The sequence below is a fragment of the Alligator mississippiensis genome, chromosome 7, assembly GCF_030867095.1.
Source record: "Alligator mississippiensis isolate rAllMis1 chromosome 7, rAllMis1, whole genome shotgun sequence".
Taxonomy (NCBI): domain Eukaryota; kingdom Metazoa; phylum Chordata; order Crocodylia; family Alligatoridae; genus Alligator; species Alligator mississippiensis.
Window position 1 is genome coordinate 82,020,812 of NC_081830.1, and position 26,404 is coordinate 82,047,215.

Genomic DNA, 26,404 nt, shown 5'->3' on the forward strand with positions numbered 1-26,404 from the left:
GGAAGCATGACTCCAAGCCTTCATGCAGCAGAAGACAGAGAGTGGGAGTAAGACCAATAGGCCCAACTCCAAGTTGCGTGGGGCCTTTCCTCCTGACCTTGGTCGGCGTCCATCAGAATTGGGTTCCATGAGCTCCAAGCTACAGAGGCTCCATGGCTGGCGAGCACAGGGCCGGAAACTCAAATGGATAGAGCGCTAAATGTTTTGTGTTTGACACTCATGCTTAACAGAAAATGATGAATCCATTAGCAACTCCTTCCGCTGCCAAAAGAAACAGACTTGCACTTGTAGATTGCTTTCATACTGTGCTATCAAGCCACTGCATGCTCGGCTTTTGCAAAGCTGACAGTCATCTATCATTTAAAAAAATGGGGTTTTAGAGGTACAGTCCTCTTTGTCTTAAGCGCGCGCGTGTGTGTGTGCATGCACGTGTCTGCTCAAATGCATCTCATTAAAATGTCCTCACCCAACTGAGCATCTCAAACAGGATCCGCAGGTGAAAAAGTCTTATTTTCTGTTTGTTTTGAATTATTTCAAAGTTTGTCACTAGTTGCTCAGGACAATGGGGCATTTTGAATGGTTTTTGCCTATGATGATGTATCAAAGACTGTAAACGGCTTCTATTATGCCCCTCTTCAAAAATCCACTACGGTTGGCTGGACTGCAAAGATTTTGAATTATCCAGGATGCCAGGATCTTTCCGATTATGACTCTGCATATTCAGGCAAAACTGTTGTCCCGAGTATTTTGTTGAAATCAGTGGGAGTCCTGACTATACAAGGGGTTCAGGATCAGGTGAGCAATGTCTTAGAAACAAAGAAGTTCTGAATTAGAGATTTTTTTCCTTCATGAGACCTTTCTTCATCTAGTGTATATATTAAGGGGAGGGGGGTGTATCTGTGTGTGTATATATGTGTGTGTATACACACATACACATACATATACGTATATCTATATATATTTATATATGCGTATGCACAGCCTAAGTGGGGCAAAAAATTGCTTTTTGGAGTTGGCCACAAGGCTGTAGAGACCTTACTGGGCTGAGTGAATATCTTATTCATATCTACTGTTTAGCAAAATTAGAGTGGAAAATTTTTTGCCAAATGATTTTGGTTAAAACTGGGAGTTTAGGGGTTTGGGGTTTTTTTACCAGTTCCTTTTTCTGTTTTATCATCTCTGCTGTTCGGTTCAGACCGTGCCCCAAGTGTAGCTGTTAACATTATTTTCATTCAAGAAAGCGTACAAGTGAGTTTTTCTTCCTGTGCTTTTACCCTGAAAAATGAGTGTTGCCATAACATCATGTTTGCTCCCTCGTGGTCCCATGGCCTCCAGATTTGCCTCATGTTGGTTTCACAGATTAAAATGGGGCTCTTCGTGCTCCTAGCTCCAGCTAGTTTCATTCCTTTCACACCCTTTATCAGGAGTGTTACAGGGTTTTGCAGGTCAAGTTCGGCCTGCAGTGACTCCTGTACAGTTTATTGGCAAAGGGACCATCCAGCTGTAGCAAAGTGGAACTTGGTAAATGGTTTCGTTGCTAACTTGCAGTAAAGCATAGAACCAGGCTTGTGCTATCTTACCTGTGGTGGCTCTCCCAGGGGGACAGGAATTAAAAGCAGCATACAGATCTGGAGCAGTGTGAGCAGTTCTGGGCTCCCCATTTTTAAAAAGGATGTGGAGAAGTTAGAGAGGGTCCAGAGGTGACAAAGATGATAATGGGCTTGGAAAGCAAGTAGTATGAGGAGAGACCACGTTCAGCTTGCAGAAAAAGTCCGTATGCAGAGAGGAGGATGCGGACCAACAGCTGGAAGTTGCAGCAAAATAAATTTAGGTTGGCTATCTGGAAAAACGTCCCTGTTTGAACAGTGCGGGAGTGGAATAGATGCCTAGGGACGCTGTGGATTCTCCGTCACTGGAGGTGTTCAAGAAGGGGTTGGATAGGGGCAAACTAGGGTTTGAAGAGGTCAGGGGTGATCTAGGCGTAGCTGCATTCTGCTGTTTCCCATGCTTCTGGACTTTGTTGGTTGCCCCCCTCACCACCCCACCCTCCTTTTCTTGTTATATCTGCCAGGGTGTCCTTAAGCCTTGCAAAAGGCATTGGGTGTTGGCTACAGCCAAGGCTGGGGATTCTGGCTAGGATGTGCCAGCGCTCCTGCCGGAGGTGCCTGGCTCAAGGGTCTTGCCCTTCCACTCAGAGTCAGACTGATCACCATATTCGAGGTCAGGAAAGAATTTTACCTTGTGGTCAGATTAATATGGACTGTGGTTGTTTTTGCATTCCTCTGTGGTGGGGGGCATGGCCCTCTACCCAGGACCCCTTGAGCACATACTGACAACATTTTACAGAAGCAGGACATTAGCTTATGTGGTTCCCCTGCTTTACCTGTGGCAGGTTAGGTCTGCGTTGTGTCAGGGCTGACAATAGTTTTATGTTGAGTTTAGATTACAGTTATATGGAATAGTTTGGCTAGAGATGATCCTGCCTCAGGCAGGGGGTTGAACTGGATGACCTCTGGAGGTCCTTTCCAGCCCTACTTCTCTAGGACTCTATAAATCATAGAATCATAGAAAGTTTGGGTTGGAAGGGACCTCAGGAGGTCACATCTAGTCCAACCCCCTGCTCAAAGCAGACCATCCCCAACTAAATCATGCCAGCCAAAGCGTTGTCTAGCTGGGCTTTGAAAATCTCAAAGGATGGAGAGTCCACCACTTTTCTAGGTGACCTGTTCCAGCATTTTAACACCCTCCTAGTAAGAAAATTATTCCTAATATCTAACCTAAACTTCCCTTGCTGCAATTTGAGCCCATTGCTTCTTGTTCTGCCATCTGCCTCCACTGAGAACAGTCCAGCTCCATGCCCTTTTGAACCCCGCTTCAGGTAGTTGAAGGCTGCTATTAAGTCTTCTCTCAGTCTCCTCTTCTCTGGATGAAATAATCCCAGTTCCCCCAGTTTTCCTCACAAGTCATGTCCCCCAGTCCCCTCACCATTTTTGTCACCCTCCGCTGGACTCTCCAATTCGTCCACACCCTTTTTGTAGTAGGGGGGCCCAAAACTGGACACAGTACTCCAGATGTGGCTTCACCAGTGCTGAATACAAGGGAATAATCACTTCCATTGATCGGCTGGTAACACACCTGCCAGTGCAGCCCAGGATGCTGTTAGCCTTCTTTGCAACAAGGGCACACTGCTGGCTCATATTCAGCTTATTGTCCGCTGTCACCCCCAGGTCCTTTTCTGCAGAGCTGCTGCCTGGCCAGTCACCCCAGCTGTACCGGTGCATGGGATTGCTCTGTCCTAAGTGCAGGACTTTGCACTTGTCCCTATTGAACCTCATGAGATTCCTTTTGGCCTAATCCTCCAATTTGTCTAGATCACTCTGAATCTTAGCCCTACCCTCCAGTGTATCTACTACTCCCCCCAGCTTGGTGTCATCTGCAGCCTTGTGGAGGGTGCACCCTATGCCATCTTCCAGGTTGTTGATGAATACCTTGAACAAAGCTGGCCCCAGGACCGAGCCGTGGGACACTCAACTTGACACCAGCTGCCAACTAGACATCAAACCATTGATTACTAAGCCTCTGAGCCCAAGTGGCTCCAGCCAACTTTCTATCAATCTTACAGTCCATTCATCCAGCCCTTACTTCCTTAGCTTGCCTGACAGAACGTTGTAGGAGGCTTGTATCAAAAGCCTTACTAAAATCAAGGTACACCACATCCACTGGTCTCCCCACATCCACAGAGCCAATTATCTCATCATAGAAGGCAATCAGGTTGGTCAGGCAAGACTTGCCCTGGGTGAATCCATGTTGACTATTCCTAATCACCCTTTTCTCCTCCAAGTGCTTCGAAATGGATTCCTTGAGGATCTACTCCATAATTTTTCCAGGGACTGAGGTGACACTGACTGGTCTGTAGTTCCCTGGATCCTCTTTTTTCCCTTTCTTAAATATGGGCACTATGTTTGCCCTTTTCCAGTCATCCAGGACCTCTCCTGATCACTATGAATTTTCAAAGATGATGGCCAATGGCTCTGCAGTCACATCAGCCACCTCCCTCAGCATCCTTGGGTATATCTCATCCAGCCCCATGGACTTGTACACATCCAGCGTTTCTAAACAGTCCCTAACCTGTTCTTTCACCACTGTTGGCTGCTCACCTCCCCAAACTGTGCTGCCCGGTGCAGTAGACTGGGAGCTGACCTTGCCTGTGAAGACTGAGGTAAAAAAGGCATTGAGTACTTCAGCCATTTCTACATTCTCTGTCACAAGGTTGCCTCCCCCATGCAATAAGGGACCCACACCTTCCCTGATCCTCATCTTACTACCAACATATCTGTAGAAACCCTTCTTGTTGCCCTTCCCATCCCTTGCTACCTGCAACTCCAATTGCACTTTGGCCTTCCTGACTCCATCCCTGCATGCCCGAGCAATGCTCTTATACTGCTCCCTAGTTATCTGTCCAAGGTTCCACTTCTTATAAGCTGCATTTTTGGCATTTAGTTTACTGAAAAGTTCCTTGCTAAACCAAGCTGGTTTCTGCCATACTTGCTAGTCTTCCTATGCATTGGGATGCTTTGTTCCTGCACGCTCAGTAAGACTTCCTTAAAGTACAGCCAGCTCTCCTGGACTCCTGTCCCCCTCAATCTGACTTCTCAGGGGATCCTGCCCCTGAGTTCCCTGAGCGAGTCAAAGTCTGCTTTTCTCAAGTCCAGGGTCCTTACTCTGCTCTCCATCCTTCCTTTCCCCAGGATCCTGAGCTCAATCATCTCATGGTCACTGCTGCCCAAGTTGCCATCCGTTACTACATTCCCCACCAATTCATCCCTGTTTGTGAGCAGCAGGTCAAGAAGAGCACAGTCCTTAGTTGGTTGCTCCAGCACTTGCACCAGGAAGTTGTCCCCCAAATTCACCAAAAACTTCCTGGATTGCCTGTGCACTGCTGTATTGCCCTCCTAGCAGATGCCAGAGTGATTGAAGTCCCCCATGAGAACCAGGGCCTATGATCAGGAAACTTCCACTAGCTGTTTGAAGAAAGCCTCATCCACCACTTCCTCCTGGTCTGTTGGTCTATAGCAGACCCCCACCATGACATCACCCTTACTGTTCTCCCCTTTAACCTTAACCCAGAGACTCTCAACAGGCCTATTTCCAGTTTTATACTGGAGCTCTGAACAATCACATGGCTCTACAACTCCTCCTCCTCTTCTCCCCTGCCTGTCCTTCCTGAACAGTTTGTGCCCATCCACGAAGGCTAAGGTAGAGATGGAACTGGGACTAGTGACCCGAATCAAAGATAACAAGAAGTCCTTTTTTAAATATACAGGGGGTAAAAAGAAGGTACCAAATAATGTGGGGCCTCTGAAGGACATGCTTGGTAATCTGGTATCGATGCCTACACAGTCAGATGGGTCACAAATTGGCTGGAGGGCCACACCCAGAGAGTGGTGGTGGATGGGTCATTTTTGACCTGGAGAGATATGGGCAGTGGGGTTCCCCAGGGTTTGGTTCTCAGGCCTGCACTGTACAATATCTTCATCGCCGATTTGGATGAGGGGGTTAAAAGCACCTTGTTCAAGTTTGCAGATTACACTAAGATGTGGGGAGAAGTGAGCATGCTAGAAGAGAGGGACAGGGTACAACTAGATCTCGACAGGTTACAGAGGTGGGCGGATGAGAATAAGATGGGTTTCAATACGGACAAGTGCAAGGTGTTGCACCTGGGGAGGAAGAACCAGCAGCATACCTACAGGCTGGGGAGCTCCCTTCTCATCAGCACAGAGGCAAAGAAGGATCTTGGAATCACTACTGATTCCAAGATGAACATGGGCCGACAATGTGGGGACATGGTCAGGAAGGCTAACCGCACTTTGTCATGCATCCATAGATACATCACGAGCAGGTCCAAGGAGGTGATCCTCCCCCTCTATGCAACACTGGTCAGGCCACAGTTGGAGTACTGCATCCAGTTCTGGGCGTCGCACTTCAGGAGGGATGTGGCCAGCATCGAGAGGGTCCAGAAGAGGGCCACTCGCATGATCAGGGAGCAGCAAGGCAGGCCCTACGAGGGTCTCCGTTCTTATATATTGGAGATCCAGTTCTTAAGATCCTGGAGAGCCATCACTAAGTACCCCCCTTAATGCAAAGCTCAACATAATGGTCAAGGAACAATGGTCACAAACTCAAGGAACAATGGTCACAAACTGACAGAGAGCAGATTTAGGCTAGATATCAGGAAAAAAATTTTCATGGTAAGGGTGGCCAAAATTTGGAATGGGTTCCCAAGGGAGGTGGTGCTCTCCCCTACCTTGGAGGTCTTCAAGAGAAGGCTGGATAGGCATCTGGCTGGAGTCATCTGACCCCAGCGCTCTTTCCTGCCTAGGCAGGGGGTCGAACTCGATGATCTGTTGAGGTTCCTTCCGACCCTAACATCTATGAATAATGAAGAGCAGAAAATAAGTTGTGATTATTTTTCAGTCATTCAAGACAACCTAACCTCACTTCAGTGCACTAAATTAAGGATTACAGTATGTGATCACTCTTCACTGGCTTCTGTCTTTAGTCTTGAAGTCCTTGCTCAGGCAGAACTCCCCCATTAATGAGAGGTTTTCCTGAGCAATACCCTTAGTGGTGGATCTTATGTCAAGGTACAGATGCCAAATTTTGCTCCCATTGCCTACCTCCAAACCCATTGTTGAAGTCTCCTTGGTTGCACATACTTAAAAGAAAGAAGAAATAGATGCATCATGCCTGCTTATAGAATATATGATTGTGTGTTATGGGGTATGTTTGTCATGGGTGATGATGTCTTCCCAATAGCTGAGTTCATCCACTTCAGCAAGCAGACCCCTCCAAGTGTAGAGGGGGAGAAGGTCACTAATAGGGCATGCTGGGTGAGGAGACTTGGCTTTGAAACTTATTTCATCTTGATCCTCTAGAGTCTAAATTATTTTTCAGAATACAATGGAAAGCCTTAATTTTTTCTTAGGTTTCCTTGGGGATAGATTGGTGGGAAAGTAGTGCGTGCATATGTAAGTATTTGTGTATTTTCAATCTCAGCCCTGGAGTGTGTTCAAATATATACTTACAAATAGAGTTCCAAATATATGTAATATTTATAGTCATAGTGATTATATTGGCAAATGGCACCATTAAAAGGCTGTAACAGAACAAATTACAAATAAGAAAACCTGTTTAAATGTATTACCTAAATGACATACTGTAAACACCTAAGATCAACGGTACAACTAGCTTTTTAATACTGTTCACACCAAACTGCACCTTCACAGCCTTCATACCAGGGAACAGAAAACCTTGTGTTGTGGGTGGTGTTAGCACATGATTTGCATAATGGTTATGGCTTCTATTGATGCAGAGGTTTTACTGTTGTCATTACACTTAGATATGGATGCAAACTATTTGAACAGTTCTACGATTTGTTTAACCGAGCCCAAAGCCATAAATTAGCTGAAGTAGTTTGCATTATAGCAGCCCACTTATATAGCTTTCATACATTTGCTCACACCCCAGACACATCTGCTAAACAATTGGAGGCCCTCTGGTTAGTGATTATCCCAACAGAGGTAGATGCAAATACCACCACTGCCTTTGTTTTCCCCTTTATTGCTCTACTGATATATTAGAAATCTTATTCTCCAAATTCCATATTTTAAGACTTCTTTCATGCTCAATTTAGTAAGTGTTTGTCTGTCTACATTGTTCTGCATGCATCCCATTTTTAAAGCTGAACATGGATCTTTAAACTTCCTTGAAATTTATGGCATTTGAAGGAGTTATATTCTTAAAGTATTAAGTCACTATATTAAAGTTATACAAGCAAATTCTTTAAAGCATTCACACACCCAGTTTGGCAAGGAGATCATCTATATGAATAGCTCTTTGTTTTCCCTTCAGAGATGTGTACAGGTTGTTACAGCACTTTAGACTGATTCTAGCAAGAATTGAAAATTCTTTATAAATACTTTAAATCTCAGGTTGGATTCCACTTTGGTCATAGCAATTTGACATTGCTTTCATTTCAGTGGAGCCAGCCCAGTTTACCTAGGCAGACGAATTTCAGTCCCATATATCCCTTTATCTGTACTTCAAGACAGCAGCTGCTAGTTTTTATATTGGGAGCTCTTTCTCCTATGGCAGGCAGGCATTTCTATGGCCCCATCCTGCACAGTGCATCATGGAAGAGTTCCCTACAATTGATAGGGCTGTACACGGGGCCTAAATACACAAAGACTAGAGAATCCTATTTTAGGATCAAAATTAATGGCTCTTTGTCTATCTCTATAGGAAATTAGGCCATTTTCAGTATGTGCATGTGTATTTGAATGTGCATGCTGTCACAGCCCTTATAAAACTTCTCTAGGAGAGATCGTTAATAGATACAATATCAAAGCTCTATTGATGTTAATAGAAATTACTGATTTCAACTCTCCAGATTTTCTTCCTTTACTCAGTCACCTCCCAACACTATTTTTCTCATGTGAAAATATCTCCTTTTAGAGAGTTAGCAAACATAAATATTTCCTCTGGATATTCAAATGATTAATTTGCATATTCGTCCTCATGTCCTGGCTGTGTCAGTGTTTGGAAGGAGAGGAGGGTGATCCTCTATTTGTGACCACAGCTTATTACTGTTAAAATCAATGGGCCTCATTCACAGTGCAAAGTGACAGTAAAATGTTTCCCGGTCAGAATTGAGGACTCCCTATGTGGAATTGGTGCAAAATGACCGTACAGGTACAAATCAGCCAAGAATCAGGCACAATGGCAAAAATCTGATTGATGTCAATGGGACTAGGGAAAGGTCCCTGAAAGTATCACAGCTGAGGCTAGGCTGAGAAGAGGGCCAAGTAGAGCCAAACTCTAAAACCATCTGCAGATCAGTAGATTGCCTTGTATTTCCTTCAAGTAATTGGCTGGGGAGCCTAAACTGATAATAATATATTTTTAAAATGAACATGAAACAGGTGCAAATGTGGTTTCAATTAAGTTGCAACATTTCTGGCTTTATAAAATCTAGGTTTTCTGTACTTTATAAATGGTTTCCTATAGACAGCACTAAAAGTGCCTCAAAAGATTATAAAGTCATGACCCTTATGATATTAAATTCTGCATCTCAAAACACAGTTGACCAAATCCTAAGAGATGAACAGCAGGGGTCTGCAGTTCTTTACTTACACAGTTAGTTGTACCAGGAGGCTCCTTATGATGAGCACTGATGTAGCACCATTGCAGCCAAAGATCTCAAAGGCAGGGAGATACCTTTAACCCCATTTTACAGTTGGGGAAATAGAGGTACAAAGCCTAAGTAAAAGTCAGCGAGTGGCAGAGCTGGCATCTGAACCAGGTATGTTTTACCTCTAGCACTGAGTTTCAAATCATCTCAATGAGAATAAGCTGTGTTTTTCTCAGTGCCCTCTGAGACTTGCATCTTCTGCCAATAGTTAAACAGGAAGAATGTCACAAGTCCAATTGGCTTTTCTTTTGTTACGCTGTTTGTTTTCTACAACTTTCCCCCTGTTTGGAGAATAAAAGCATTTAAGTTGCTCTCACTTTATGTTGCTATTCAGTTTTACCTTGAGGTCCTCACCCACTAGCACAGTGCTGCCATGGCTGGGTTGCATATATTACAGGAAAATACCTGGTTTAAAAACTGCTTTCACAGAAAATTAAAAAAAATAAATAAATCAGAGAAGTGTTTCTAATAGTTTTGGGCTTAAACCCACCCTTAGATTTACGGTTAATATGGAATTAACAATTTGCCTGATACATTTTTAGCATAATAATCTGATCTGTATGTCCTAAGAAAATTAAGTTTAGAAATGTCATGCCTTTGGTGAAGTAAGTTTGCAAGTCTGATATTGTTTTCAGATGATATTTCTATGTACCTTGGGACAAAGTGTCGACTTCTACTACTCTGCTAATTCAAAAATAAAAGGTTTGCAGTAGTTTCTCTAGCGACAAAGTTTCATTTTACTTCACTGTCCATTTTGCAGCTTGTTACTAAATGACTAAGTACTGGAGAGATGCAGCAAAGAGCACCCAGAGATGCTTTAATGTAATGAAGCTGAACACTTGTCTACTTAAAACATGTTGTGTCAGCTTGAAAATAAGATGGGAGATCCCCTCTTCCCCACGAATTGGCAATATGTCAGTATCTTAAGATCTTAAAGTCACAAAAACAAGGCTTACATACGAAAAACCCCTCTCAGTATAGATTGTATTCATGATTATACAGCATAAAAGTGCTGTTTATCAGCAAACTATAAATACACTTGATTTTGCTAGTCTTGGCAATTCTGGGTGACATCATCAAGTAAGTTCTTGACATCCCTGGATATTGCAATGATAAAAAGGCATGCTTACAGCTACTACCAAAAGTGGTACCCATAAAATATTTTTGTATATAATGTTTTCAGGAAGAAGCTAGCAACATGTATGTCTTATGAACAGCATCTGAGTCAATGTGGCAGACGTTTGCAAATGAGCTTTCAGTTTAATTTTCCTGTGGATTTTATATGAAGGCACTGTCACAATTTTCACTGATCAGCTGGGATACAGCACCTAGCCATGTGCTTAAAGCAACAACCTTTAAATATAAGAACAACTATAGCAATAGGACAAGCTGTTAAAGCCATTCAAGTCACTGGAGGATCAGTGGCCAAAGTGGATATGTTTATAAGAGGTAGGTTTAGGGATAATAAACTGAATCTAAAGGGAGCTGGCTGATCTACTAGAAGCTACTTTCAATCCAAGTTGTTTTAGAGTTGATAGAATCTTATTTAATACAGTTATTTTGTTATCTCATATGTGATTGCCGAAGATGTGCCCAGTGCTGACTACTGTATTTATTTCATAGATTTCATAGACATCGGGCCTGGAAGAGACCTCGGGAGATCATCGAGTCCAGCCCCCTGCCCCAGGAGCAGGAAGTCAGCAGGGGTCAAAGGATCCCAGCAAGGTAAGTGTCCAAATGTTTCTTATTCATGGGCCCAGTCCTGCAAGAAGCTGGACAATTCCCACTTCTACGGAAACCAAAAGCAGATGATAGGATTCAGCTTATTGTAGGCTTTGAGCTATTGGCTCCTGCAGCCACACTGGATGAGAGCCCCAGCCAAAATAAAATATATCCCCTAATTTAATTCCTGAATTCAGCTTAAATTTATATTGCTAGCTAAATGGTAACAGTCATACTTTCAAATACTGGAAGTAGATCATACAAACATATTTTTAAGCCACTTGCAAGGCTAGTGACAGAAATTACACATAAACTGGTATAAGTGATCAGAACTGGTTCAAATCTGTAACATAACAGAAGTTCAGTGTTCATAAACTGCTTTCAAAATGGTCAAAACTAGGTTAAGATAAATCTGGATGGATGTAGTATCAGACTTAACTATGTTAGGTTAAATCAGTTTATTGAACTTCTGTCCCAGATCCCCTCCAGATTCAAGTTAACTCACAGTCCCCCGGCATCCCAGGATGCTTTGCACCTCCCCTGTACCTGACCCCCGCCCTTGCGGGGTGGGTGGGCTAGCCTTGGCCAAAGCTGTCTGCTCCAGCCGAGCAGGGACGTGTGCTCTTGCACCTGGCGGCTTGTGGCCTGAGCCCTGGCAGGCATGTGGCTGCATTTCCAGAATCAAAAGTGAATGTCTGTTCACTTGCTTATCAGTTCAATCTACACAGCTTAGACTCACCTGTGAAAATTGAATCAATTCAGTCTCGGGCATTTTGAGTGTCTGTATTAGCCTAATTCTGCCAAGCATTTAATTTTAAAACTACCTGTTTTGAGTAAAGGGCTAAAATTAAGGAAAAAGTGCTTTCTCCTGTTGATATTCTGTCCTTGGTTTTTGTGTCCTCTGCTCTTGGGCTAGTCTCAGGGGACAGAGGCATCCACTGTGATTTACCACTGCTGTAGCCCTGAAATTCTCTTCCATTCTCACTCTGATGCTCAGCACGCCCAAGCTTACAAGGGAGTCTTAAGAGGACAGCTTATAAATGTATCCACAGGGCCTGCACTGAGGCATCGCCCCTAACCAGAAGAAGATCTCTAAGGGCCCTTTATGCTGCTCCAACCCTTTTTTCCTGGTGTAAGAGGCCAGCATGGGGTGAGGATCTCATCTTCAATAATATTCTGTATTGTGCTCGTAGCTTTGGAATACTACTTCTTTCTGCTGTGTGTAACATAAGTGCTTGGATTTATTACTTGCATAAAGTCATGTTTTAGCTGTGATTTGAGAGGGTTATAGATTTAGGACCTGCCTTTTGATAATATTTTTCCATTGCACCTGCAGAGCTTAATCAGAGGGTAGAAGATGAACTAGTAAGATCTTCCATAGTGTCAGCAAAATTTTACTTTCTTAGTATACTGGACTTAGACTCTTTCTCCAGCCTGAAAACCCAATGCTAAGCCTTTAAAATGACACCATAAGCTACAGACCTTTGTTTAAAAGTAAGCTGCCAGATAATGCCTATAAAGGTTAGGTGTTTGTTTTTAGCTTTATATTACAACCTTTTTATATGTAATTCTGATGTTTTTGCACCAGCTTCTTTTGACTAAATGTCATTTTTAATGTGTAATGTTTTTACCAGGTGGACTATATAGTTATGTTATCACGACAATAAAAAAGTCCACATGTACCATGTTACAAAGTGCAGAACATACCAGATATAATTTCCATACTGGGTTTAGAGATCAGACTTAAACATAACTTTGCTCCAGATGCAAGATGTGGACAGCAGAGACACGTTTTGTTACAGATTTTGCTAATGCGGAGTTAAAATAACATGACTGAAGTTCTAACTTGATATGACAGTTACACCTTTTCTGGATAAAAGAAACGGCTGCAGTAATGTGCCTGGTTTTAAAACCAATAGGAATGATCTGAAACATATTTTTCAACCTGGTCTTGAAAATTTCCATTTGAACCCAGAAAAGCATTTGTAGTAATTCAAAGAAATATGTAAATTGTATGTAAATCGTAGGAAATATACATGTAATCGTAGGAAATTATTTGCAGGACAAATTTCATTGGAGCCAACCTCCACATTTCTATTGCACTGGCAGTTGCAAAAATCTTCCTTCATTTCCCATTTTTAACTTTGGGATAGCATTGTTCGGTGCTGTCTGAGAGCTAATGATTTGTCTCATCCCAGGCTGTGTCCCCAGCAGCAGGTAAAAAGACTCCTACATACACAGGTCATATGCTCCTAAGTGATGAATAGCACCCCTGAAAGCACAGCGTTGCAAGATGCAACATGATTGTTTCTTGAAACAACTTGCATTGGGAAAAATCAGTATGATGCTGTAAACAAAATAGTTAGCACCCGGCAGGTAGAAGGTGTGCTGTAATACAAAAGCAGAAGTATGGTTCAAAAAAGGACAAGGTGAGAGGTGATTAAACAGCGTGTATGGGATAATGCGTCAAGAGTCATCAGAATCCAACATGGAGGCATGGGGATCATACTTGGTGAATGAGAGTTCATAAATATTAGGTGTCTTTACATAAATATTAGGTGTAAACCAAAGGTCCACAATACCTATACAGGCTTAATTGTACATAGCCTCTCCAACAGGCTTTCTTTTGGCATTTTGGTTCAACAAAAATCTGTTTGTGAACCCTGGCATGCCTCAGTTAGGTGTACATTCAGGTCCAAGGTCCTCTTGCCACTGCAGCTGATGAGGACTCATAATTTTTGGTGGGTTTTGGCACCTTCTCCATGAAAAAAAACTATGGTCCATCGTTTGCTAATCAGTTTGCCATTTGCATTGATGTTCTCTCGGTTGAAAGATGCTAGGCAAATCTATCAAAACAAAATGAAAGATGACAAGAGACGGATAAATTATTGACATTCAAGACAAGGCTAGCCATGCTGCTATATTGGAGATAAAGTAGGAGGGAAAAATTAATCACGTAATGAAAAATTCTCCCCTTTCTTGACCTTGCTGATGGTGCCCTTACTGACTGTCCATTGTCTAAATGAACTTTGCAAACAAATGAGTGTACAGTTGCTTTGATGAGTTTTTCAACTGGCATTGCCATTCTATAACTGCTCTCTTCTGTCTTCAGGCTAAGTCCACACAATGCCACTTTTCTTTTCATTTGTTGTTAGCTTAATTACAACACAACATTCTTCAATAAGCTATTTATCTTTGAGGCTGTCAGAAGCAAAGAATAAAAGTAAAGGTGACCTTGCTAGTTGGTTGCTCTAATTCTGTAGGAATTGTGATGCACTTCATGGAAAAAAGAACTGAAGCCTCCCACCTATACGGGGTACAGGAAACAAGTTCTGTGTCTAGAAGCAAAAATGCAATAACTGCAATGTACACTGCTCTGTCTCAGATGGTTGAATTCACCTCTCCACCCAAGAATAGCATCTCACTGGCAATGTAGAGTATGCAATCAAAATGCCTGGCATAGCTGTGCAAGTACTCAACTACATGGGGTCGTGGAAGCAATGTAACTTTTCCCACTGTCTGCGTAAAGCCACAAATGCAGCATACGTACGTGGTCTTCAGTCACTCAGTCCTTTGACTTACAGTGCTCCTACTGGGGCCAATTAGAGCAATTTGCATATCAAACCCCAAAGCCAGTTCGATAAGCAGAAACAGCAGCAAATAGAGCCAAGTTAAGACTAGTTTCGAAAGAAGCCAAGGACTCTTATCCTTAAAAGGAAAGGATTGCTCAGCCAGGATGGACTTTTTCCTCTACATCAGGTCAGTTCTAGCCTCCCTTCAGTTCAGTGTTGTCATTGCTGGGATCTCACTATTGATGCTCCAAAATTATAAGAGTACTTCTTTTCAAAACTGACCCATTTTGAAAGCCCACTCAACACAGACAGGTGTCTCTCTGCTTGGTCACATGAACGTCCCCATGCATTCATGACAGTTCCAGTACATTTGCCAAATCCATGTGAAACAATGAGCTTAGTATAATCTTTTTTTCTATTAAATCATGGGTATTATCTGTTAAACCCCCACCCCCTTAATTTAACATAAAACCCTACTCATTTTTCTGCATCTTCTTGTGTCGACCCTCACACACCTAGATGGCTACTTATCTGTATGGCATTGGATCCAAATACTATTTCAGCAGAATTTCTTTCATTTGAATGCTGTCATCTAGTCATTTTACTTCTCTCAAATTGTTTTCTCCCAAACATGCCCCAAGTTCTTCTGGAACCAGTAAGGCATCGTACCACAGGGAGGAGGTGATCATTAGTAACTGCTGGGGATATCTCTTTTTCTATCCCATTGGTCAAGTCTACAGCAATAACAACACCACTTGACTAATGAAGTGGCATCAACTTTGAATTTTTCCCAGTCCCTATAATGCTCATCAGTTTTCACTGATTACTTGTAGAGGGCCAAATTTTCAAATGGGACTCCAGAGAGACTCTGATTGTGTGTGTGCAGTCGTCTGATGTTACGCAAATAGATAACCACACACTCAAAATTGGAGGTCGTGTTTTGGACATGCGGTCCACCAGTCCACCCATATGTGTAACTTATGTGAATGCCATATAATTAGCTTTGGCTTTATGTAATGCATCTATCTGAGCCAGTATGAAAGTGGCCTCTCACACATTTCAGTTCATGGAGAGGTAACGTACAAAATATGTGCCCGAATATTACACATACAACATCCAAATACATGGAAATTGTTTCTGTTATATCCCCATATTTCCTCTTGTTTGAACGTATAGAAATATCAGATATGCTCAGTTCTCTCCTTACTCACCCCCGACGTTCTTTCCATACCTTTCTTTAATCATAGCACCGTGTACTATAATGCCTAGTATCAGATGCATGTGAAGTGACTACTCTGGTCCCAAATATTCTGCTGTGCCCACATCAATATACATTTTTAAATGAATTAAAAGGCTGACAAAAGAATTTTGTCTCTGGGCAACCAGGAGGTCATCCTCATATATACAGGAATGGTTTGGTATTGAACAGGAAACGTGTTTGATGATCTCTGGTATGGAAGAAATCAAAGCAAAAGATGTTGTTGTGGTCACAACGCTCCAGGACCCCGTTTTCAGTGTCAGATCTGGATTCATCCATATGAACTATTTGCCAGAGAAAGTTACAAGTCACTGCGATGCACATGATGTGAATTCCAGGGTTGCTGAGGATTAAATATGCTGCACCAATTCCTAATGCTTCAGCTAGAAAAACGACTGTTTTAAAACTCCTAGCAGTATAAAGCCCATGTCTGTCCATTGAGGATTTTAAACCATACCCAGTGGCTGGATGGCTGCAGTACATGTAAACACCAATTAGTACTTTATAAGGTAGGGACACATCAACAAAAGGTTTAAAAGGCTAAGCTAAGGATCTCTAACCTATTAAAATCTGAAAACCTGTTAATGGCATGGAAACTGGAGGAAAACTAGTAGATATAGTCTTTGCTTAGAGTTTAAAGAGATGTTTCCCATAAGGCAGTTAAGGAGATTTAGCAACTCTGGGTAGAGATGTAAGCAGAGAGTGTGGCACGAAGAAGGAAAGCTCCATGGGTTATATCGGACTTGTCCTCTGAAGCACCACCCCTTCCTGTAACTGCTTAGAAACTGTTTTGCAGGAGCCCCCCATAGACCAGCCTCACTGTTAGTAGATCTTATATTTTGGCATACAGATCAAGGAGCTCAGAGACTGTTCAGTCGATCTGTTTGTCAGCTTAAATATCAATACGTCACCTATTTTTACAGTATCTAGCTACTCAGTGTTGAGAACCTGGCTTTGTGCCCAACTTCTTGACCGTATCGTGGTACCAAACTCGGCCTTGGTGTCTTGAAAGAAGTTCAAGACACCAAGCAGGAGAACATCACCGTACCCTTAAATCAGAGCCCTTTTGGATTGCAAAAGAGACTGTATCTTAATCCTGCAAGCTGAACCCTGTAGTTTTGGTACCTAGTTGGACCTCAACTCTTTTCGCTCCAATACAGACGAAATACCTTGTATGAACAGGAACTTGACCCTATCTGATGAAATTCCCACAATATCTGAGGTTCTTTGGGTGAATCTGGTATCTTTTATTAGACCAACTGAAAATTAAGTTGGTCTAATAAAAGATATCAGATTCACCCAAAGAACCTTGTCTGCCGATGTCCTTAGACCAACACGGATACAACCTACACCCCCATAATATCTGATGAAGTTCTCTGGTGTCCCAGATTCACCGTCTTCCAGAGATATCAACCGCATTGGGCCAAAATCTCTGCTCAGCGCTCAGACAACTTTGGCCCTACTGATCTCAAAGCTGAACTCCGCTCTGAAGGAGGCCTCGTACGCACCAGCCCTAGATGTGAAGAGCAGCTCATCTGATCAAAACACATGCTTGACTCGAGGTATTAGAGAAGATGAATCACGGAAAGGTCACTCTCCAGACATTCAGAACCACACCCGGTGACATCAGTGTGGGTTTTGTCTGCAACAGGAGAAGAGAATAGTGTCTAAGAAAATGTTATTCTTGTTTCTTCTTCCTCTTTCTCTTGTATTAATGGCACTGCTGACAAATATTTATCCTCACCACCTGGGAAGTTGAAGCTTGAGCCTGGCATTTTCCCATAAAGCAGTATGTTAAAGTATACTAGCTGCTTAAAAGGATGATGTCTGGTCGGAGGCTGCAAGTGAACAGGGCAGCATCAGTCTTCCGTCTTTTTCCTTTAGTTTGTTCTCTGAGTCATAGATGAGAGCTACTAGTTGCCATTAATGTCATTATTTTCCTTCTGGGTTCTCAAATGCTTCATAGACATAAATTAATCTGCTGCACACCCCGTGGTGTAGGCCAGAACAAGGGGTAATATCTTCACCTTCCACATGAGGCATAGTGGAGTCATGGTTTAAATGGTCTGGAGTAGACAATTCATAGACATTAGGGCTGGAAGGGACCTTGGACGATCTTTGAGTCCAGACCCCAAAATCAAGCCCAGCTCTCAAATCAGTTGGGGTGCTGTATTTTTTGGGTACTCAACTTGAACAACCAGGGGATTTCTTTTGAGGGATTTTGAGCACCCCGGCAGGAGGTATTTGATGTTTATCGTCTCTGGAAAACAGAGGTGAGACGGGTACTCAAAACAGGAGCTCTCCAAAATGGTGGCTGCTTTCTGCTATTTTACCTAAATATACTGCCCAAAGTCACGTAACAGACTGGAAGCCAAATCAGGAATAGTGATCCTCGGTCTTCGGATTTAGTCATTAGGACTCGCTGTGTTTTCTTAAAAAGTGCTCAAACCGTGCCAAATCTTCCAAAAAAAGAGATTGTGACTGGTGATAACCAGGACATCCGGCAAAAGTGTCCTGTAATAACGCTTAATTTTCACCTTCAATATTTTTCCAATTGAGTTCTCTCCAGTCAGAATTTCAGGGGAAATTCTGCTTCACTTCTTCACTCCCCGTAACTTTGGAAAACATTAACTTTGCACATGCCATATTCTTCCCTACCACAAGGTAAACATCACTTAAGAGCATTTTTTGTGCCACTATAATTGAATTTATTGTATAGTCTTGCCACCAGTGCGCAGCATATCAAACAGGAGCCAGCACTCCATTTGTTCAAAATGCCCTCTGGGAGGAGGTTTAACATGCGGTGTTTCTTGTTTCTAGCAAGTCTCTCTACAGAGAGAGAGGTCGCTACTCAGTGAGGCACTTTCCTTCTTGGAAACAAGAAAAGAAATCACCAGGAAGGAGGGGAAAATGCGTCTGAGTAACAGGAGGGGATCTTGTCAATCTTCAAGTCCCCAGAAAATGATCATGAAAGTCTTTTGTTAAGGAAGCCTATATAATGGTACTATTGCTTGTACTATTGTGGGCACTAACAGCAAATAGCCTATGATGGTAGGGGAGATGTAGGATTAGACAAATTGTGAAGAAGGGCCGGAGGTGCTTAAAAAGTGCATTCCTGTTCTTCAGGGTCACAGAGGTCAAACTGGCATCCCCGTTCATCCTCAAGAGAAGTATTTTTTTATAAACAAACTGACTTTTGCAAACATCCACAGCATATATAGAACAGCGCTAATTCTGCAAGGTTGGATTTCTTCCATAGGCAGAGGCTGAAGAGCAATGGTAATTTGCTAGCGCTCGGCTGTAGACCATAGTGCGCAGCCCTTGTCCTACTTTATTGCTACGTACTGGTGGCATCTTACAAAAAATGAGCCAAGCTTCATCAACATACTGTTTTTTCCATGTTTTAAGTGCCCATTCAGAAAACTTTTTCATGCAGGTCATCCATACCACCATGAGTATTTCCACCGAAAACAATGTGCCCTTGTTATTTGAAGCTGACACGTTAGGTATAGCATGGGTGTGTAGGACTCAGGAAAGGCAGAAGTCTACCCTGAGTTCCCCAGCCTCATGCGTGTGCGTGCGTACAACCAGCAGGAATCAATAAAAAGTGGATTGGTGATTTATTTTTTTTTCAGTTTTAAAAAAAAGTTGTCAAGACTGCTACTTTTTTAAGAAACTTTTTCATCTGGGACTTCTTGAACAATACTGGCAACATCCAGATCGTTGGGGTCAAATCCTTCTCTCAGTTGCATGCTGTGCCACTGGAAATTGGGAATGTTTATACACTTACAAGACTGACTTTAACCTCCAAGCTACATATTCAGACCACCAGATACTTCTCAATCCCTCCAAAGTGTTCATCATTTCAACTGTAAGTTTACTTTTTTTTTTTTTTTAAGTGTTTATGGTCTTTTCCAAAATTGAAATGTTATTGTGCCAAATGAGGATTTTCCATGTTACTAACTGTAAACTGTAGAGAGGTGGATCTGCAACATTACAGCAATCATGAGTTGCAAATCACATTGGAAAGACAGCTTAGAAATCCAAGCCTCTTTTGTTAGCCTTGTAGTTAAGGCATGGAGGGGAGATGCAGGAGATCTGAGGGTCAATGTTCGCTTCTGTAACTTAGGCAAGCCATGAAACTTCTCTCTTCTGCAGCTTCCTAGATGAAAAATGGGGATAATAATACTTCTTTTCTCTCCCCCTGTGAGTATTTGAACTGCAGGGATCTATCCCTTACTATGGGAATATACAGTGCCTAGTACAGTGACGCTCCAATGTCGCCTGAACCTTTAGGCACAACTATAACACAAATCAAAACCTGCATGAAGATATCAGGCCACATGTTTGTAATGCTTTTACATCCAAATTAAAGATCTAAATGTAAAATAAGATACAGGGTAATATTGAGTGAATCTTGACATTTGCAAGAGTCATTTTAGTTGAGAAAACAATGTTTTTTCTGTAGCTCATAGAGTTTTTCTATAACAGGCCTTGTTATCTTTCAGTTTCCGTAAACCTTATCCTGAAAAACATCCCTAAAACCCAGCATAGGACATGCATGTACATTTTTCATTAAAATATCCTGTATTCATATCACCAAGTCTTCTACAGACTACTAAAAATATACTCTCATACATATTGGTCTGGAAGGTCACTGTGCGGCTCGCCTATTAGTATCCTAACCAGGATGATGGTGACAACTGGGTTAAAAAAAAAGTCAGGGAAACAAAAATGTATTCCTTCAGCAGAACAGAATAGAAGTAAGTAGCAATTCTACTGCTCTCGACACCTTCGCTTCCCCCTGGACAACAGTCCTGAAAGGAGAGTTTCTTGGGGTAGAAGGCCATCCAGAGCTCTTGTTAAGGTTGTGCAGCTCCACCCCGCTTCCATCGCACGTCTGTGGCTTAATGGCACGTATTAGTGTTACTGTAAAAGTCTGAGGGAGAACCCTTGTGTCATTTTAAAACAATTACAGATCAATCTAGTAAGAAGCAGTCAGCAGCAATTCAGCCTGTGTGTGCTGTATTTGGCGAGAGCCTTTCCTTTGTCTTCTTGAGGTGCAGTAGGAATCCAAAGATGCTTCCTGCTGAAGAGCCCGAAAGAGGACCATCAAGACACCAATCAAGTACAATACGTGTTGGCCCCTCTGATGGTTAGACTGTAGGACAGAGGAAGGAAGCAAGGACTGACTTGGATGGTGGCGTTCAGTACTCAGGGGGCACGTCTACATGAGACGCTACTGCGCAGTAGCAACGAGCTACTGCACGGTAGCATTGCCAGGCGCTAACCATGCGGTGACGATACCACACCATAGTGATGAGCTACTGCATACAGGTGTTGGAAGGGAAAAAAACCCATGCCACGACAGTAATGTGCACTAATGCTGGTTACTGTGCAGTCATTTAGTACTTGCTTATACAAGAGCTAAATGATTGCGCAGAAACAACTGTGAAGTCCGCCGCTCATGTAGACACAGCCACTGTCTCAAAATGTAAGGTCATTTTGCCAGGGTCCTAAATATAGTTTTAAATGCCTAACATTAGGGAACCAGATATGAACACTTGTCTTAACCTCTCCCTTTAAAGCAGGTACACAAACTGCAGCTCCAGACAGAGCTAACAGCAATCTTCGCACTTAAAAGGAGCTTCACAGACTCTCTTCCAATTTGCTGCATCCTGAGGACAGAGGTACAGTTTGCTTTCCAGCTCAGATTTAACCTGAGTTCAAATTGAACCCGCAGTTTCAATGACTCGGTCTAGAATGATGTGAGCACAGAGAAGAAGAATGAGAAGTACAGCATGAGACAGCAGAGGAGCATCAAACCTGTTCCTGATATTGTCTTGCTTTGTGATGCTCGATAAGGGAGATCAAACACAAGCAGAAATCAAACACAAGATGCTGCCCAGATGAGGAGGCTCAGAGTGAGGTGACTCTGGGGACACTAGGCAGAGAGGTCCATTTGTAGCCTGTGCTAAAGGTATCCCTACCAAACCAGGAGACGTCCTGGAGTTCTGCCTATATGTGTCCTAATGGTGACCTAAACATGACCCTCTAGCCAACGAGACTCATCAACCTTACTTACGTGTTAGCTTGGAAACCACTTCCTTTCAGTGCTTTATTACTATTAATCACTATTATTCCCTTGGATTTCTGCAACAATAAAAGGGAGGCATCTTTCTAAGGCTCCTGCAGCCCCTCCCACAAATTAAAAGAACAGGATTCTTATCTTGAAAAGAGTGAATGGCTGTGCACTGAATAGCAAGCCATAGAAGTCGAACACCCACAGATTTGCAGGGTGGCAGGGTTTTGATTGGCCCAGAAATAGGTTAAGGCCCAAATGCAAAATTCACTTTCTGGGTGGCTTTGAGTGCACAGCTGTGGCTCCAGCTCAGCTCTAGCATGTATGAGCAAAGGCACTAACAGATACAGTCATGAGATGGAAAGGACATATCTATAGTGCGTCTCCAGCTTGTTCTGGCAGAGGTGCTTCTGAGCATGGCCTGATCACCGGTTCCCATCTGCATGCTCCAACCTTCGACATGTCCCTGTGAAGCTACTCAAGGAACGCTCCTTGGAGTTGCTCTTGAGAGCTCAGTCTCCAGCCTGCTGGGACGCAGCCACAGACATTTCTGCGGCGCCGCATACCATATCCAGGGGTCAAAAACACCCGCGGAGAAAAAAAGCCAAGTGGTGCACATGGGGGCAGCATGCGCCACTCAAAAGCAGAGCTGGGGTGCCCGGAGCCACGCTGCGGCTGCCAACCAGGCTCCACGTGGCAGAACCGCCACTGCTACAGCCGCAGGAGGCCCCCAGCACCCCAGGTAAGGCTGCTGGGGTCAGCCCAGTGCTGGGTCCAACCTCCTCTATGGCGCCCCAGGGTAACTTTCCGTGTGCCAGAGCACATGTGGCACAGGTGTTCCCCAAGGACAAGTAGCTGCAGTGCAAGGTGCGCTGCCACTAGCTGTCCTTGGGGAACCAAACATCCACGCTGCGTGTGGACACGGCCCTTGAGATACCTTAAAAAGGCCTGATTTCAGGAGGATGACATTTCAGGCCCCTTTCCAGTCCCCTATGCCAGACACCCAATATTACTAGTGTGTTTTTACAGCCCCAAGAACGACAGGAGACAAATCTCCCAGCGGGTCCCATACCCAAAATGCTACAAGAGAGGGAACAATCTGGTTCACAAGTGCCGCTGACACACTCACCATCTGCTCCGATATCCTGACAACCTACTTTCTAACTTCTCTCAGGGGGAAAAAAAAGGGAAAATAATCCTTATCGCCCTGCTAACTCCCTCCAGCTATTTCTAAGAGTTTCTGCATGTGGAAGCCTGCTGCCTTTCAGCTTCCCCGTTAAACACCTGTTCGCAGCTTGGGCCGTGCTTCCCGTTTCTCACTCCGGCCAAGAATCTAGCTTAAGGGGACAGGGAGGTATTTTTGCTGTCACTAAAGACAGATAATTGGGGAAGTCGGCTCTTGCGAGGCAGCCAAGTTTGAGTTGTCACAGCATCATGTTTAAGGGCAGCAAGATCCACGCCTTGTTCTTGTGCAGCTCGAACCTTTCTCTTTTGCCCCCTCGTGTCTTTGTCAAAGGGTCCCCCGGGTATCTGACACGCTTTATAGATTTCAAACCTTCAGAAACATGCTTGTAGCGCTCACTGGCAGCTTGCTAATTTAATACTTCCCCCTCTGTCAGACAGATACAGCAGTTCCTGACAGTCACTTTGTCCTGTATTTTATTTTGGTTATATTAAATAGGTGTAAGACGAGAAATCAGCTCGGGGGGGGGGTTCAAACTTGACTAGTTTGAAAGAATCAATGGCCAATCAGTGGTGGGACTGCGTAAGGATAGAGATGTTCAGCTCTCTTACCTGATGCTGTTCTGGAAAGAAGAGAGAAATCTTCCAGCTTCTCCTCCACCCCCATCTCCCTTTGGGCTTGTCCCTTCTGGGTGGGACGACTCCCAAAAGTTTCTTTGAGCAATGTCATGTTTCCTTTGCAAAGCTCTGTCTGCCATGCACAGAGTCTCTTTGCTAGGTCGATAATTTACACTTCATAAGGGTCCTTGCAGGGAACTTGGTAGGAAATGCCATTCCCTACATTGCTAGAGCTGTCAGCAACATTAAATGGGGCTCCATGAATTGTACAGCCTGTGCCCCTTGTTGCTCGGACCGGAGCGTACTCATGCAGTAACATTAGTGACAGTCTTTCACATAGATTAGTCAAGAATATAGTTTCACAGATACCAATAAGACATTATGAGCCGGGCTCATTGCAAGCGATCCAAATTCCCCATGCTTTTATCCATCTTTTGAATTCTGCTGTCAATGCAGACGCTGAATGTGAATCCCTGTTCCTTGAGCCTAAAGCTCTCTGCCATGCTAGCCAGGAATGAGTTAATTTTCTGTCGCTGAGCAGCAAAGCTGCCACAGGTGTTTGCCCTCATTCAGGGATTAGGGGAGAGCCCGGCCATGGCAGGGCTCAGCTGGAGTGCATTACTCTATCAGGCTGGACTATAAAAGGGAGAAGGTTCTTGAGAGCTGCTGCATGAGGTTTTGTGACTGAGCAAAGGGTCAGGCACCCTGGGTTAAGGGGACCTCTTGCCACAAGAAACTTTTTCTCTTTTTTAATTTCCTTTATTAGAATCCTGGCTGTGTGAAACCATTTTAATTTTGCTTAGCAACCCCTCCCCCTCCAGGAAAAAAAAAACCCTCTGAGTTTTTCCTCTTCCACTATGCCTTGGCTTCCCTGACCTGCCACATTTCTCCAAGTCATTTATCTCTCCGTTCCCTTTCTGTTTCACTAGTTCGTTAGCATGTTCTGTTATTTCCATATTTGAACCTTTTTAGAGCTAACAGGCCTGGCCAACTTTCAAAGACTATCAGAGGCAAATTATCTCTTTGTGTGGCCTTTTGCATATAAAATCCAACTCCATTCCATTTCAAGGAAACTCCGTTAAACATTGACCTACATTTCTTTTGGGCTGCGACTTGTATCGCACGCTGTTCAACTTTATGGAAAGAGTGGGCTGCACAGGATGTCACAAATTAGGTTTTGAAGGAAGAGGTGGGCAGAATATATCGTCTCCAAAATAATGGCGACTTGCTCACCTCCGAATTTAAAATGTCTCATTCCATTAGATTAGGCGAGATTACAATTATAGGTAGATAATGCTTGCAGAGATGTGTTGCTCTTGTAATTTTTTTTTCTTTTTACAAGATAATTACAACTATTACACATTGTTACATTTTGATTCAGACAAAAGGCAAATAAATTACCTCAGTAAGAGCCCTAGGCTCATAATATTAAGATGTGTTTCCCACTTAAGAAATGATTAACCGAATATTTTTCCATAACATCTAAAGATTAAGGGGTATGATTTAATGGTTACAGCATGGGACTGGGAACCAAGAAGCTTGGCTTGCTTACTGTCATTGCCTATGAGGGTGTTTTTATCACTGTAGTATCTATTTAATTTATTGCCATGATATCCCATTACATGCCAACTTAACAAGTGGGAACTAAGGAACTGATCCACAGCAGCATTTAGACACCTAATTCCTTTTTATTTCATAGAAGAAAAGGTTTCTAAATACCTCTGAGGATTTGGGTCAGAGGAATGAAATGATTTGGTCAAGGGGATACTGGATGCCTGTAGCAAGAGTGGGAACTGCATATGGATCTCCTGTTCCAGTGATTTAATATCAAAGACCATGCCCTTAGCCCTCTTAAGTCACTTAGTTTTTCTTTTTCTCAGTTTGTTGATCTGTGTAATGGATATAGTCATGCTTACCTGCTGCAGTTCCCATGGAGGTTTTGAGACCTAGTTAATACTTGTAAAGTGTGCTTTGAGAGTCTTAACCATGCCAGAGGACAACATCTTCAAGCTAGCCACGGCAGGACGCCTGGGAACATCTTAACGTGTATATCCACTCCAGGTTTGTAGTATGGGCATGGGCATGGGTAGTATGGGCAAGGCAGTCTGGGAATGGCCTAGTAAGGGCACACGACCTTGTGACATAGAGATGCATTCAGACTGAAGAGATACTATTTATAAATGTAGAATAGTACTGTCATTAATACAAGATATGAGGACCACGTTCCCTTTCTCCTTTTTTAGAATAAATCAGTCAAGGGGCTGGAATTTCAACCTGGAGACGGCTTTTCCAGTGGCTTGCAGAAGACAAAAAGAAACCACAGCTAAGTGCAGTAGCTAGGCTGCTGGCAAGTGCACCCATTTCTTTTCTTTGTATTTTTTGATTTGGAATAAATGTATGACTTAACTCAGTGCAAATGTTGAACACAGCCACGTGACTTAAGACCTTTGTGTGTTTGCCCTCTGGGCCTCCTCCCTTCCCCTTTTCTTTAATTCAGCCCTTTGAAATAATTGTTTTATAAAAGAGGAAGACATTTGGCACTGCATTCTGCCTCAGGATTGATTAGAAAAAGCCATTTTAATAGACGGGCCATTGTGTTCTATGTGTTTTCCACAGTCCAGTGTAAATGCTATTTTTCTCCTCTTGATAGTGTTGGAGTGTTGTACCGTGATGGCCCAGGAAATGTATAAGAAAGCGAGGTTTTTCTGATAACCTTTATT

General features: G+C 43.1%; 2 long non-coding RNA genes across 2 annotated transcripts in view; both read left to right on the forward strand.

Annotated features, from left to right (window-relative positions):
• The window catches only part of LOC132251936 (uncharacterized), a 344,867-nt gene extending 333,898 nt beyond the window's left edge, over positions 1–10,969 (forward strand). Inside the window, exon 4 of the long non-coding RNA XR_009463681.1 lies at positions 10,874–10,969. This is a non-coding gene — a long non-coding RNA (uncharacterized LOC132251936). The remainder of the gene's footprint in view (positions 1–10,873) is intronic.
• Positions 10,970–19,441: 8,472 nt separating this feature from the next.
• LOC132251937 (uncharacterized) lies at positions 19,442–26,108 on the forward strand. The gene is made up of 3 exons (XR_009463682.1): positions 19,442–19,673; positions 25,565–25,745; positions 25,928–26,108. It is a non-coding gene; the product is annotated as an uncharacterized LOC132251937 (long non-coding RNA).
• The last annotated feature ends 296 nt before the right edge of the window (positions 26,109–26,404 follow it).